The sequence below is a fragment of the Schistocerca serialis genome, chromosome 1, assembly GCF_023864345.2.
Source record: "Schistocerca serialis cubense isolate TAMUIC-IGC-003099 chromosome 1, iqSchSeri2.2, whole genome shotgun sequence".
Lineage (NCBI taxonomy): Eukaryota > Metazoa > Arthropoda > Insecta > Orthoptera > Acrididae > Schistocerca > Schistocerca serialis.
In genome coordinates this window covers 546,285,664-546,300,198 of record NC_064638.1, presented here as the reverse complement: position 1 = coordinate 546,300,198, position 14,535 = coordinate 546,285,664, and the positions used below count along the sequence as shown (strand labels likewise).

At 40.6% G+C, this 14,535-nt stretch overlaps 1 protein-coding gene across 1 annotated transcript in view; it reads right to left on the bottom strand.

Annotated features, from left to right (window-relative positions):
• LOC126412701 (uncharacterized) overlaps positions 1–14,535 on the bottom strand; it is a 236,234-nt gene that overhangs the window by 180,813 nt on the left and 40,886 nt on the right. The gene's annotated exons all lie outside the window — the stretch shown is intronic.

The following is a 14,535-nucleotide window of genomic DNA, read 5'->3' as shown; positions in this document are numbered from 1 at the left end:
CAAAAATAACATTGTAAACAAGTATTACACACACCTTTTCTTTGTTCTCTTATTGTTCTACAAAAAATCAAGTACACAGTTTAGATGTATGTATTAACAGAAAGCTGTCTATTTGTTAGCAACAAAACATAGTCTGTAACTGTAAAAATTAATGAACGTTATATTTTTTATGATGTTTATCAACTGGAAAAATCAATTTTCATGCAAGAAACTTGTATTTCACAATAAAGAAAATGTCATATGTGCTAAATTTAAAAGTATCTATAGTCACATGATATGTGCAAAGTAAAGAAAACTCAAAATTTGTAATTTTAAATTAACTTATTTAACAAGTCCAACATCAAATCTCTATTTTTCTCTACCACTGTGTTTGTACGTACATCAGCCTTTGGTTAGGACCCATTCACTAACAATCATAATTTTATTATTTTCCAAAGTTCTGTCAATCTCTACTTCACTCTGTTTTGTGCAAAGAATTAAAGTGTAATAAATATCAAAAGGTTCATTATATGCCTAGTGTCATCTGCCTTATATAGAACCAGTTTGCACATGGGATTCCTCCAGGCAGTGAACTGTTGATAGAAATCCAAAATCATGATGGAGGACATCATCAGATAATCAGACAAGAATTTTTTTGCCAGATTAAATTTGAGTAACACTATCAACTTTAATTTTATGTTACATGCACTTGCAAAAAGTTTACCACTTGAATTTTGAACTTATAATTTCACTTCATTATTGACCTCATAGTACACAATATGCCACAGTCTGCACATAACATGGATGACAATACCTGAAAATGTTGGCAATAGAATACCTATAGAGTGGCAATAACTGGCATACCCGTAACAAAAATATCACAAACATATTCTGTTTTCTCCAATGAGACACTATAGATGAATTTTAGGGCATTAAAGTATCGTGTGTGTTAGCATTAACAATATCCTAGGCAAAGGAGATTATTCAAGATTAAATAATTTCAGAAATACAGAAGTAAATAATTTAACCTAAAAAACTGCACATGAAATGGTCAGTAACAGTCTGTTACAATGCTCTTTCATTCTAAATTGTTTGTTTGTATTTTCACATGTATCTAGTTATCATAAGCACCAGCCTCAACAATCTTCACTTCTAGGATGCTGATCTTAAGATTTAGGACTGTCAACCCTGTCTAACTTCTTTATTGTTTGAAAAAATATAACCAATTTCACTTTTATTTAAAAACAAAGATGATGTGACTTACCATACGAAAGCGCTGGCAGGTCGATAGAAACACAAACAAACACATACATACACACAAAATTCTAGCTTTCGCAACCAATGGCTGCTTCATCAGGAAAGAGGGAAGGAGAGGGAAAGACGAAAGGATGTGGGTTTTAAGGGAGAGGGTAAGGAGTCATTCCAATCCCGAGAGCGGAAAGACTTACCTTAGGGGGAAAAAGGACAGGTATACACTCGCATACACACACATATCCATCCGCACATACACAGACACAAGCAGACATTTGTAAAGGTTCTTTGCCTAGAATTTTGTGTGTATGTATGTGTTTGTTTGTGTTTCTATCGACCTGCCAGCGCTTTCGTATGGTAAGTCACATCATCTTTGTTTTTAAATATATTTTTCCCGCATTGAATGTTTCCCTCTATTATATTCATATCATTAATTTGAAACCAATTTCACTTTTAGTTTGATTTGATACTAGTCAAGTGCAACTCACATTCATTATATTTATGAAGAATGAGTTAATGGCAAACACTGTTCAATTCAGCAAATTCTATTAACCTATGACCTCTCTCAATTCTGTTATGATGACTGAAGTTTCCCCACAATGGATTGTTCTATTCATTTGTCTTACTTTAAGATTAAAATTTCCTGTATCATGCTGGAATGGGATTTGTTTTCATTTATCAGCTTCTCCAAAGCTACGAGGGTTGACTGAAAAGTAATGCCTCCACCTTCATAATTCTTCAACAGTTGGCAGCATTGGTATGCGGCAGGTACTGGCTTATTCCGTAGCCTCTTCTCTACAGCTCCATTTGGCAGGAAGCCTTAGCATTGAATGTGTTGTTACAGTGTAAAGTATGGAACCCTGTGTAGACTGTTGGTCAATGCGATTTAAGCAACATGCAGTCATCGAATTCTTGACAGCAGAAGGTGTCACCCCAAAGAAGATTCATTAGAAAATGAAAGCAGTTAATGGTGACCATGTTGATGTGAGTACTGTGCATCATTGGGCGAGTAAGTTTAAACATGTTGAGGCAGGAACATCTGACATGCGTGACAAACAAAGAGTTGGATGTCCTGTGACAGCAAACACCAAGTTTCACAAGCAAAATGTTGACAGATTGATTCACAACATTGCAAACTCTGAAACGATGGCTAACAAGGGTCCGAAAGGAAAAGGGAAATTTTTTCCTGCAGCACATGCCACCATAGCAGAACTTCAGAGACTGAATCTCACCACAGTCCAGATTTAGCACCGTCTGACTTCTGTCTGTTCCCGATACTGAAAGACAATCTGCGGGGACATCATTATGCTTTTGATGAAGATGTTGAGAGAACTGTGAGACTGTGGTTGCGAAAACAGAGTGTCGACTTCTTCCGTGATGGCTTCAGAAACCTTGTTCATCATTAGCAGAAATGTATCCAATTGGCTGGTGATTATGTGGAAACATGAATATTGGCAATTAAACATCACATTCTAAGGATTACTTCTGCATTTTCTTTATTAAAATATTCCCATCCAAACCCAATTAATGAGGGTGGAGTCATTATTTTTCATTCAACCCTTGTACATAGCTTTCTTCTATTTTTTTTTTTTTTTTTTTTTTTTTGTCATGGCATGAGCACATTGGTACATAGATTTGAATGATTTTCATGGAAAATCTTTTGCAGACTTGTAATAATCTCATGATTGAGGGCTACTATCAGCAACACAGTGACCAAACTCTTCTTCTGTGGACTGAAACTAAACCAAATTTAATGACAGTTGTAGAGATTTACATTTCCATATCTATAGTTGATGATGAGGAAATACAGAAAATACATGCGCATATGGAGGAACCGATAAAATATTTGCGGGGTAATTTGATAATCTTAGATCATAGGATGCTATTATAGAGAATGAAATGGAAGGTAGGACTACTGAAGAATAAGAGCCAAGGGTAAGAAATGAGAGAAGAGAGAGGCTTCTGCAGCTATGTCACGTGTTTCAATGAACACATTGGTATAGGATTTTTAGGAATGAAATTAACAGGAAATGCAAACAGGCTAAATCACAATGGATGAAAGAAACATCTTAAATACTTAAAAATATACTGTTCTATGAAAAATTTATATCAGATCTAAAAATTAGACATTATTTCTGAGAAGCAAAATCTAAAGATCTTAATCTACGAGGCATAAAGAGAAAATCTCTGTTAATTGCAGGCGAAAATGGTAGGCAGATGGCAAGAGTGCATTAAAGACCTATTGATGGAAACTAAATATCCACAAGTGTGTTAGAAGAGGAGGAGGAAGTTGATGTAGAAGAAATAGGTTATACAGTAATACTGTCAGAGGTTGACAGAACACTGACTGATCTGAGTTCAAACAAATGAATAAGAGTTGATGATATATGCTCAAAGTCACTGAAACCTGTGGGGAATGTAGGAATTAGATATTTATGTGCGTTGATGTCAAAACTGCTTTCCATAAAAGCATAATCATCGCATTATAAAAGCATTTACATATGGATATATGTGCAGTCCATCAAATGATTAGTCTGATACGCCATAAAGTACAGTATCGAGTATCCGGATGTTGATCAGCTGAATGACCACTTAGCCAAACTGTCACTTGCTCGCTAGTTGCACATGCTGCCCTCCCTCCACTATGTGTTGCCCCTTCCTCCCCCCTGCCCACCTGCATCATTGCCAAATTGCCGATAACAGTAATCATTTGTGTTCTGTTTGCTCTTTTATGACCACTTGTGTTAACTTTAGCAAGCAAAGTAAATTTACAAAGGTCAGAGGAAGGTGAATCTGCAACCAAGGTAACTAATGAGTACAAGGTGAGTAAGCCGATTATATATATACACTCATGCTCATAAATTAAGGATAATGCTGATACATGGTGAAACAAGACTCTGGTGGGCAGTTTGCGTGTTTAAATCATGTCAGGGTATGACCATGTGGTGCATTTGACCTGTGGTCGTTGCACAGTGGCGCTGGCAGCAGTCCACAAACGCAGAGGTGTGTGTGTTGGTGCATGTCAGATTACAGTGCACTGAGTAAGTGTGCAACCATTTTCAGACATGCTAATGGTGACTATGTGTTGAAAATGGCAAAGAACACATACTGATGACGTTATGAGGGGTAGAATACTAGGGCAACTGGAGGCTGGTCAAACACAGCAGGTCATAGCATGGGCCCTCCGTGTGCCACAAAGTGTGATCTCAAGATTATGGCAACGATTCCAGCAGACAGGAAACTTGTCCAGGTGCTACAGTATGGGACATTCACAGTGTACAACAGCACAAGAAGACTGATATCTCACCATCAGTGCCCACAGACGGCCATGGAGTACTGCAGGTAGCCTTGCTCGGGACCTTACCGCAGCCACTGGAACAGTTGTCTACAGACAACTGAACAGACATGGTTTATTCACCCGGAGACATGCAAGGTGCATTCCACTGACACCTGGTCACAGGAGAGCCCGTAAAGCCTGGTGTCAAGAACACAGTACATGATCACTGAAACAGTGGACCCAGTTTATGTTCATGGATGAGTTCAGGTACAGTCTGAACTATGATTCTCACCGGGTTTTCATCTGGCATGAACCGGGAACCAGATACCAACCCCTTAATGTCCTTGAAAGGGACCTGTATGGAGGTCGTGATTTGATGGTGTGGGGTGGGATTATGGTTAGTGCACGTACACCCACGCATGTCTTTGACAGAGGAACTGTAACAGGTCAGGTGCATCGGGACATCATTTTGCACCAGTATGTCTGCCTTTTCAGGGGTGCAGTGGGTCCCACCTTCCTTCTGATGGATGATAACACACGGCCCCAGCGAGCTGCCGTCATGGAGGAGTACCTTGAAACAGAAGATGGAGTGGCCTGCCTGTTCTCCAGATCTAAACCCCATTGAGCACATCTGGGATGCTCTCGGTCAACATATCACTGCATATCTTCAAACCCCTATGACACTTTAGGAGCTCCGACAGGCACTGGTGCAAGAATGGGAGGCTATACCCCAGCAGCTGCTCGACCACCTGATCCAGAGTATACCAATCCATTTTGAGGCCTGTGTACGTGTGCATGGTGATGATATCCCATATTGATGTCGGAGTACATATGCAGGGAACAGTGGCGTTTTGTAGCATATGTTTCGAGATGGTTTTTTCAACTTATCACTAATACCGTGGACTTACAGATCTGTGTTGTGTGTGTTCCCTAGGTGCCTATACTATTAGTGCCAGTTTCGTGTAGTGCCATGTTGTGTGGCACCACATTCTGCAATTATCCTTAATTTATGAGCATGATTGTGTGTGTCTATAGACACACACACACAAAAGCATTACAAATTTTATATATAAGCTTGATTTTACTGATGCATCAACAAGTCATGAAACTATGAAGCTTGCCACAAAAACAGACCTAGATGCTTCTGTTTACAACTGGTTTGCACAAAAAAGATCACAAGAAAAACTTATCTCTGGTCCCATTCTTTCTGAAAAGGCAATTTGATTTAATGACAATCCTCTAAGGTTGTAAATTGTAAAACATTAACAATGCTGCTGAAACCTTTGCCAAAAAAATCTTGTTAAACGTCATGAATTAGCAGCTGCGATGCTAAAATGACCATGGATTGTATTACGGTTTTACACTGTGCTGCTGCGACTGGTAGTCACTGATTGCCTACACTCATCATTGGTAGAAGTAAGAAACTGTATTTTTTTTTTTTTTCCAAATACGTTAATATGTCTGCAATGCCTATTGTTTGCATTCACAAAAGAGTGCTTTCATGGGTAGTATGGTTTTCACCGAATGGTTTTTGGAGGTTTTGTACACTTTGTATAAGCTCATCATTTAAAGAATGGTAGAAAGGAGAAAAAACTGCTGCTCCTTGACAGTGCACCAACTCATTCATCAAGTGATACCTGAAACGAAACAGACAAGTTTATAAAAGTGATATTTCTTCCAACTAACATAACCTCCTTATTACAGCTCACAGATCAAAGAGTTATTGCGACTTTTAAATGGTATTGCAGAAAAGAACTCTTATGTAAGTTATTGTTAGAAACAGAAGACGAGGGAGAAGAAAGTCTGTCATGAAATCATAAAAATAGTGATTTGAAGGATGCTTACTACATGATGAGAGTAAGATGAGGTATTGTAAAGGAAGAGAATTTGGGAAAAAAACCTGGAATAAAATTTTGGGTACAGCAGAAATTTCTTGATGTCTAATTGAAAATGACAAACAGAATGATATGTCTGAAATGCTCAGTATGCTAAAAGAACTCAATTGCCATGAAGAAGGTGTTCAAGAGGGATAAGTGTCAACAGGATACCAAATCACGCAGGACAGCAATATTGTAAACCTCATCACTGATAAAGCTGATGCTACCAGCATCTTAACTAGTGGTCCCAAAAATTAAGATGAAAATATGCCTTCTGCTTTTGAAGATTTATATGTTTAGAAACTGGCTTGTGATGGTTTGAAGTTCAACATGAAAGTGATGAATATCAGATATCTGCCCTGAAAAAAGTGTGTGACTTAGCTGCTCATAAGCAAGTAGAATTGCTTAGACAGACCAAAATTAAAGAGTTTTTAAGCCTTAATTCTATACATATACACTGTAGATGCAAAATGCATATGTATTACATGTTTTTTGCGTACTAGGCTGGTTGACTTAATAGTAATAAAGAAGATTCATGTTATTATAAATATGTCTAGTTTTTATAAGTAAACGCAAATAAAACTATACAGTTCGATTATCTGAATAATCTAGTTTTTTTAATACCCAAGACACCCAATTAGTTCAAATAACCAATGCTCTACTGTACTTGGAAATTGAGGAACAGAATAATATAAAATAGAATTGAAGAAGAATTTAAGATATACTGGACATTCCCGTCAGCAGGAATACATAGTGACTTTGACAATCAACATATGGCATATGGCAGACATCAAGAATATCATTGCCAACTACTTCAGCTGCTCCTGCTCCCTCACCAGGCCCCTCAAATACACATCCCTGGCCACTGCCAAGGTAGCTGATTCCGAGCTGCTAAGACTGCACAGCAATGCAAATACCAGCCTCGATTTCAAATGGAACATGAAAGACTTTTTTGTCTGGCATGTTATCCAGTGGGACTGCACCAACTAGATCCACACCTGCCTCCCGTGCCAGCAAGTGCCTCTAATTTAGACCATCACGCGCATGCCCCTAGCGCTTCTTTCCCTTGGTGGACCATAATTTTTCCCACTGACGCTGCAGGTCCCCTTCCTTTGTCAAAAGGCCACCAGCACATCCTCGCCATGATCAACAGATTCACTATATTGCAGAAGCCTTCTTGCTGGCTAACATCACAGCAGATACAGTGACCAACGCTTTCATGATGCCTGGGTCTCACATTTTGCATGCCCCGCCATGTGATGACAGAAAACAGACAACAGTTCACGTCTTGCCTGTTTAAAACACTCACCAAAACCAGCAGTATGTTCATCCATTTTATGACTAGTTAACACCTTGGCACAAACGGCATGGTAGAAAGATTCCACCTGACCCTAAAAGCTGCCCTTACCTGTCAATCCTTAACTTGCTATGCCACATTACTGCCCAGTTCTAGGCTTGCAGGAGTTCCACAAAACCAATGTTGGTGTTTCCACCACTGAAGTTGTGTACAGGCAGCCACTCACTGTGTTAGGAGACTTCATTGAGCAGCAGCCACAGCTAGCCACCATCTGTGTACTGGCCTTTGTGCAGCAGCTGCACGACTGCATGGTGTACCTATGCCTGGTGCCACCACAACACCACAGTGAGCACCAGTCCTTTGTGCCTCGAGACTTCCGCACACGGCTGCTGGTCATGTTCCAGTTGGACACCAGTCAGTCAACACTCCATATGCAGTGCACAGGCCAACACCTTGTGCCCAAGCACGTGAAGAAGACTTTTTCTGTATGTCTCCGTGGTGCTGCCACCACAGTGTCCACTAATCAACTGAAGCCAAGATACAGGCTCAACTATTCTAGACCTTGCATGCCGCCAACCATTGAAACTAAGGTGGCAACGAGTAACAAAAACAGTACCCTAGCTGATGCTGCTGACCCAGCAGGTAGTGTTAGGGGCATGTGAGCCGACACCACCTTGCCGTTCACACCACAACCTGTCCCAGCAGCCATCCACAACACCCACTGCCTCTCCTCTTCTGCAGGACCACCCTCTGGTGCCCCCCTGAGTTGTGAGGCACCAACACCATTTGACACAGAGGCATCTTTCACCACCTCTGTAATGTCACCAGATGCCTCTGCCACAATGCATGACCCGGTCCACCAACAAGAGGCACCAGCAGTGGGTGCCTATGGCACTGGCACATTTTGCCAACTGTACAGGACACATTGTGTGCCACTTGCTGTGAATGACCTGTACGAGCACAAGCATGCCACTGTGCCCTCCACCAAGACCCCTCCTCCCCACCCCCGCCCACCCCTGCGCACCCCCTCCCAACCATATATTGCAGCATGCCTGACTACAACTGCCGACCAAGGTGCATCCCAGTTTGTGGCACAGCAGGGTGTTAACCCTGCGCCAAGCTTGCAATATGATGCCTCGAGGCCATTGCATACAATGCCGCCGCTCCACCATCAACAGCGGCTCCAGCCCTGCTGACACTATGCCGCCACCCATGGCCCTCCAACAATCGGTGCTTCCTGCAACCCATCCTCTCCTCCCCACACAAGGAGGAACTGTGTGGCAATACACTACTACACAATCATGCCCACCAGCCATCTGCTCTAGCAGACAGTCTCACACTTCTGCAAACAATACTTTGCTCTGCAAAAAACCTGCATCTGAGAAAAAAGTTCTCTCTGCCAAACGTCTCTTTGCCACAGTACACTGGGTTCTTCCCTAAACCATGCTGCAGGAAGCATCCCCAACTCATGGCACTTCCCACACCAAAGTCAAACTGTCCACACAACAAATGTAGTGATTTAATGTTCCTTAGGTCTTATGCTTATGTTCAAGGTATTTCATTATCAGAACTTAATGGCTTGCTGTAGTGCTACAAGATAGGCACACTACCCGTGAAGACATCAATAGTGAGTCGGTTTTGTGTATCTATAAAGCAAACAGCATTGGAGGCTCCCATGATGCCTATGGAGAACTGGTAGGGGAGACTAATACCACACTTCAGGAAAACGTTATTCAGCACCTGCAACACAGTCTCATGTTTTCAGCATTAAATTATAGTGAGTTGCACTAGATCTAACGTCTTTTTGTGAACTATGTCCAAACCACTGCAGCACTACACATGTGGACATTAAAGACTGAAATCCCCAGCTGTGTTAGATTAGTTTCACCAACGGTACCTCAAGTTCATTTATTTCTATTTTGTATTTGCTGCAGTCAGTGCATTAGATTAGCTCCACATACCTCAAGTTTATTTATTTATATATATATTGTACTTTGCTTTGATCACTACGTCGGGTTAGTTTCACCCACAATACCTCAAGTTTATTTATTTGTAACTGTATTTTGCTTGGATCACTGTGTTAGATTACATACATTTATGGTTCCTCCAAGTCCATTCATTTGTATAGCAAATTTCCTTAATCATTGCGTTAAATTAATGCCATTTACCAATTTCAAGAACTTTATCAATGTTTCTCATGCTGTCTCAAAAGAACTGTCTAAACTGATTCCAGACACATAGACAGTGGGCACCCCTCATGTGTACTCATAACACCTTCACAAGTGCTGGGGATTACCAGATATACTCAGCTGAGACTTTTTGTTCATAGACACTTTTGTGGCTACTTACCTTTGTAAATGAGTTCTACAATTAATTGCACCTGTAAAGTTCCAATAAAGGAATTGCTTAGTATCGGAATGTCTTTTTGTAACATTGTTTCCAGGCTTTACTCATCCATTTTACTCTCATACCAAGCAAAACCACAGCTTCCACTTGTTATGTTCAGTGAGGAACACAATTCCCACACTATCAAGTAAGAGAATTTTTAGACATGTGGAATGATTCAAAGAATATATTAACAAAAGAAGAAACTCACAGAAACTTAATCTGTTCATTATAGTAACAATACACTATTACTATCCATTTAGTACTATTTATAATACTATCACATCTGAGTTTCAGTTATCTACACAGCAAAGAGCAGTGTTCATTTTAAAGGTGCGTGCAAAATATTAATATATTAAAAATGTGTCCTTGTAGTTATAGACACCGATAACTATTTTATTTCTCACAAAGGTATATCAAATATACGCGGACCCAACCCACACGTAACCTAAAATCAATCACCGATTATATTAATGTTAGACAGAAATGGAATTGAAAAATCTCAGACGTTGGCATCATGTGTGGCCCAGAATGTGGCTCAGATCATTTCTTAGTCATAGCAGAATTGGATCGATTCATGGATTGCTTCAAAAGATGAACAATTTTGGGATTCATACACTGCCTGAAAGATGGGAGAAAGTAGTGGCCAGCAATGGAAAATACTTTGAATGATACCTGTGTAATCAATTTGTTGCATTGCCACAAATGATGGGGAAAAAACAGCGCAAGCAAAGTTGTACACCTGGTAGTTAAATACACGAAACAATTTAAGACAAATTAATATATAACAACAAACACAGAAAATAGTAACAAAAGCTAAGAATAAGTAACAAGAATAAGTAACAAGAAGAGAAATAAATAAAGTGTGGAAGGTAATTAAAGAAGTGCAAATACAAAATAATTGCAAGAATGGGTCCTGTAGCTGTGGAGGAGTGGGAAACGTACTATGAAAATCTCATAACGGAAAATAGGGCAGTATTCACAGCCAGTTTTGAAAACCATCCAGCAAACTCAACAGAAACCAAACAACAAAGACTAGTGCAGTCATTAGATATAAGTAAAGCTCTAAAACAAATGAAAAATGAGAAAGCTACAAGCTCGGCGAATGTACTTGTGGAACTTCAAAGACTGCTCCCTAAGAGTTTTTAGAAATTCTGGTGGACATATTTAATACACAATGTTTATATAGTGAGGAAACACCAAATGAATTGAAAAAAGTAATTATTTTATCTATGTTTAAAAAAGAAAGCTGACGAAATCACGCAAATTACAGAAGACCTGCACTATTTCTGCTATACGCTGATTGTACAGGAAGCACAAATATGGCATCAGAGGAGCAAAAAGGGTTTACAGCAGGACACTCACATATAGATGTCATATTCACTCTTAAATGCCTCACTGAAAAGTTGCTTTAAAGGGAAATGATGGATCACTTGACATTTATTGATCTGCAGAAGATATATGATACAGTCCTACTAAAATGTGGGTAGCAATGCAGAATTTTGGCATTGGTAATAGGTATGTCCAGGCAAGATGAAATTTGAATGAAGGTCACAACAGTACCGTTAAAGTAGGTAACAAAATTTCTCAAGATTTCTCCATATGTAAGGATCTAAGAAAATGGGCTTATTAGTGCCGACTTTATTTAAAGTATACTTAGAAGATGATTTGCAAAATTGGAAGAGGAAATGTTATCCAATGAGATTCCCTGCAGAACAAGAAGACCAGGTCCTGATTGTAGAAGACAATGATGACTACAGTTGTATGTTCAGGAAACTGCATGAAAAATACTCAAACTGGGTTGTGATAAACACTAAAATGATGGAATACAGAGTAGTGTGTGAAAATGAACTTTGATATCAGACCGAGCAAGATGACACAGTAGTTAGCAACACTGAACTCACATTCAGGGGGACAACAGTTCAAACCCGCGTCCAGTCATCCTGATTTAGGTTTCCCACCATTTCTCTAAATCACTTCAAGCAAATGCCGTGATGGTTCCTTTGAAAGGGCATGGCCGACTTCCTTCCCCATCCTTCCCTAACCTGATTGGACCAACGACCTCCTCACGCAAATCAACCAAATTTGATAAAGAATTCAGCAAGATTAAAAATATCTATATACTTAAATATTTGGGCATCACTTTCAGAACCAATGGAACTCAAGACATTACAAAGAAGTTTGGGCAAGATAAATGAGCAACTGGTCAACTTAACTCCTTGGTATGGAGTGACAAAATTAAAAGAAAACAAAGGACTACATGTACAAGCCAATCATTGAGAGTATCACCATAAATGATGTTGAAATATGGGCAAACCAAAAAAGGGAAAAATAAACTGATGTACTTTGAGATGGATTTTTGACAAAGAAGTTGTTGCATTTCCACATTAAAACATGTCAGAAATGAAAGAATGTGGGAGATAATAAAAGAAACTGCTCAATAAATACTTAATTAGCTTTAGGTGCACGGTCATAGAATGAAAATTCATAAGACAATACCCATCTTGTATTATTCTTCCTGGGCCTGAAGAGCTATGTGAGACACACAAACAATACGCAACCTTGGCACAACTGTGCTACAGCACTCTCAGGCCAGGCCTGAGTACTTCTGAATCTTGGTGCCTGGGATCAACATGATGAGTATGGGTGTTGATCATCTGCCAGTAGCAAGATTCATCACAATGTTCAGGGTGCAGGTCTGTGAAAGCCGATCTTTATCAGTTCACCAAATGGTAAATTATTAATACTGTTGCTTCAAGGGTAAAACCAGCTGCAAGAAATCACCGTTTGTATTAGACGTTGGGAACCACCATGGCAAATTCTCTTAATGCTCACTAACATGTATATTAGTACTGTAGCGGCACTACCATTTGGGACAGGAAAAGTTAGTTTTGGTGCAATATTTCTGAGCGCACAAGTTACAACCATGTGCAGGCCTGTTTACAGTGAGTTACACTCACCAGCAGTTGTGAAGTAAAATAGAATCTACAGGGGCGTAGAACCGCCAGAAAAAGTACACGCAGTGGTTTGCATGGTGCAATTCACAGGCAGAAGCAGCCCACTGGCCAACCTAAGTGTTATGAGTATGTGACACGGAATGGCGCGTTTAGCAAAACAGAGGTGCAGAGCTGCATATAAATAGGTGCTGGTTCACTGACAAAGCATTCAAGTTTGGCAGCTCTCCTGGACACAGAGCTTGTCACACCAAGGGCTACACACAGCAGTAGATGGGGCGCCAGTGTTCCATTCCATGGCAGGTCACTGGTTTGCCCTCTGAGGCCAAACGCGGGGTCTGTAGCCAGCCAGCAGTGGGACACTCCACAACTCGCTACTGCAGGCAGCCGTTTTGGCTCCCAACACACACTGGAGACATCCAGAGCAAGGGCCGCAAATTCAGCTGCCAGATTGCGGGCGCTTGTTGTTGCCGCGATCCAACTCACGCCAGCGAGGACACACGGCGCGGGTCGCCTTGCAGCGGGCGGCACTGAGGAGGCAGAGGCGAAGGCCTCTGAGTCGGCTGCCGGCCCATCCTGACATCAATGCAACTCTACGGCTGTAAAAGGCTGACACACAGTGGGGCATTGTACGGGTCGCTGAGGCAGCCATTCCGCACCAAGCCGTTTTGCAGACAGCAAAGTGGTGTCCTCAGCATTGCGGGACCCAGTGAAGCAGACCAAGAGGAATGAGGGCACTGTAGCTGGAAATAATAAATCACTTGGAAAACTCAGACGAGTCTTAATATGGTGCCTCCTACCTCCTCCCGCTACATTTGGTGTTGTTGTTACATTCGGCATCAGAAGTTCCCACTAAAATTTGTGTCAGAATAGCGGACATTGTCTGTACAGTACAATATTCGAGCCCACTGCCTACATTACAGCCACAAGATGTAGTGAGTTTTGACCAGTTTTCTTTTGAGTGTTGGACATTTTCTTTCTTTTTTGTGTTTTTGAGTATGGCTCATGGCAGGCCACTGTAGATATTTTGCATGGGCGTAGTATTTTTTGCTGTCAGAGTAAGTGTCAGTGTATTTGGGGCAGTAAGATTTAGTATTCTTTTTTTTTTCCTCGTGGTATTTAATTACTTTTGTATTAGTTTGAGTACAATGTTACTGAGTATGATGATACTGAAGTGTAGTGAGTCGGGTTATTTTTGTACTTAATTGTTTCGTTTTGGGACTAACGGGGAATGAAAGCAACACAATGGCAGAGTCAGGAACGCGAGGTGTGTCAGAACCAAAAGCGATATGGATTCTGTTGGAAAAGGTAGCACAGTTGACAGCAGACAATATGCAGTTGAGGAGTGAATTAACATCTAGAAATGAGCGGGAAACTGCATCAGATCAGTCGTTGTTACCTAGGATGCCACAGCAGGAGACTGATCCAGCTGCCGCGAGTTTGATTATTCCATTTCCTGGCACGGCACCTGAGGATGTGCGTTTATTTGTGGAGGACCCGGAAACTTCAGCTGTG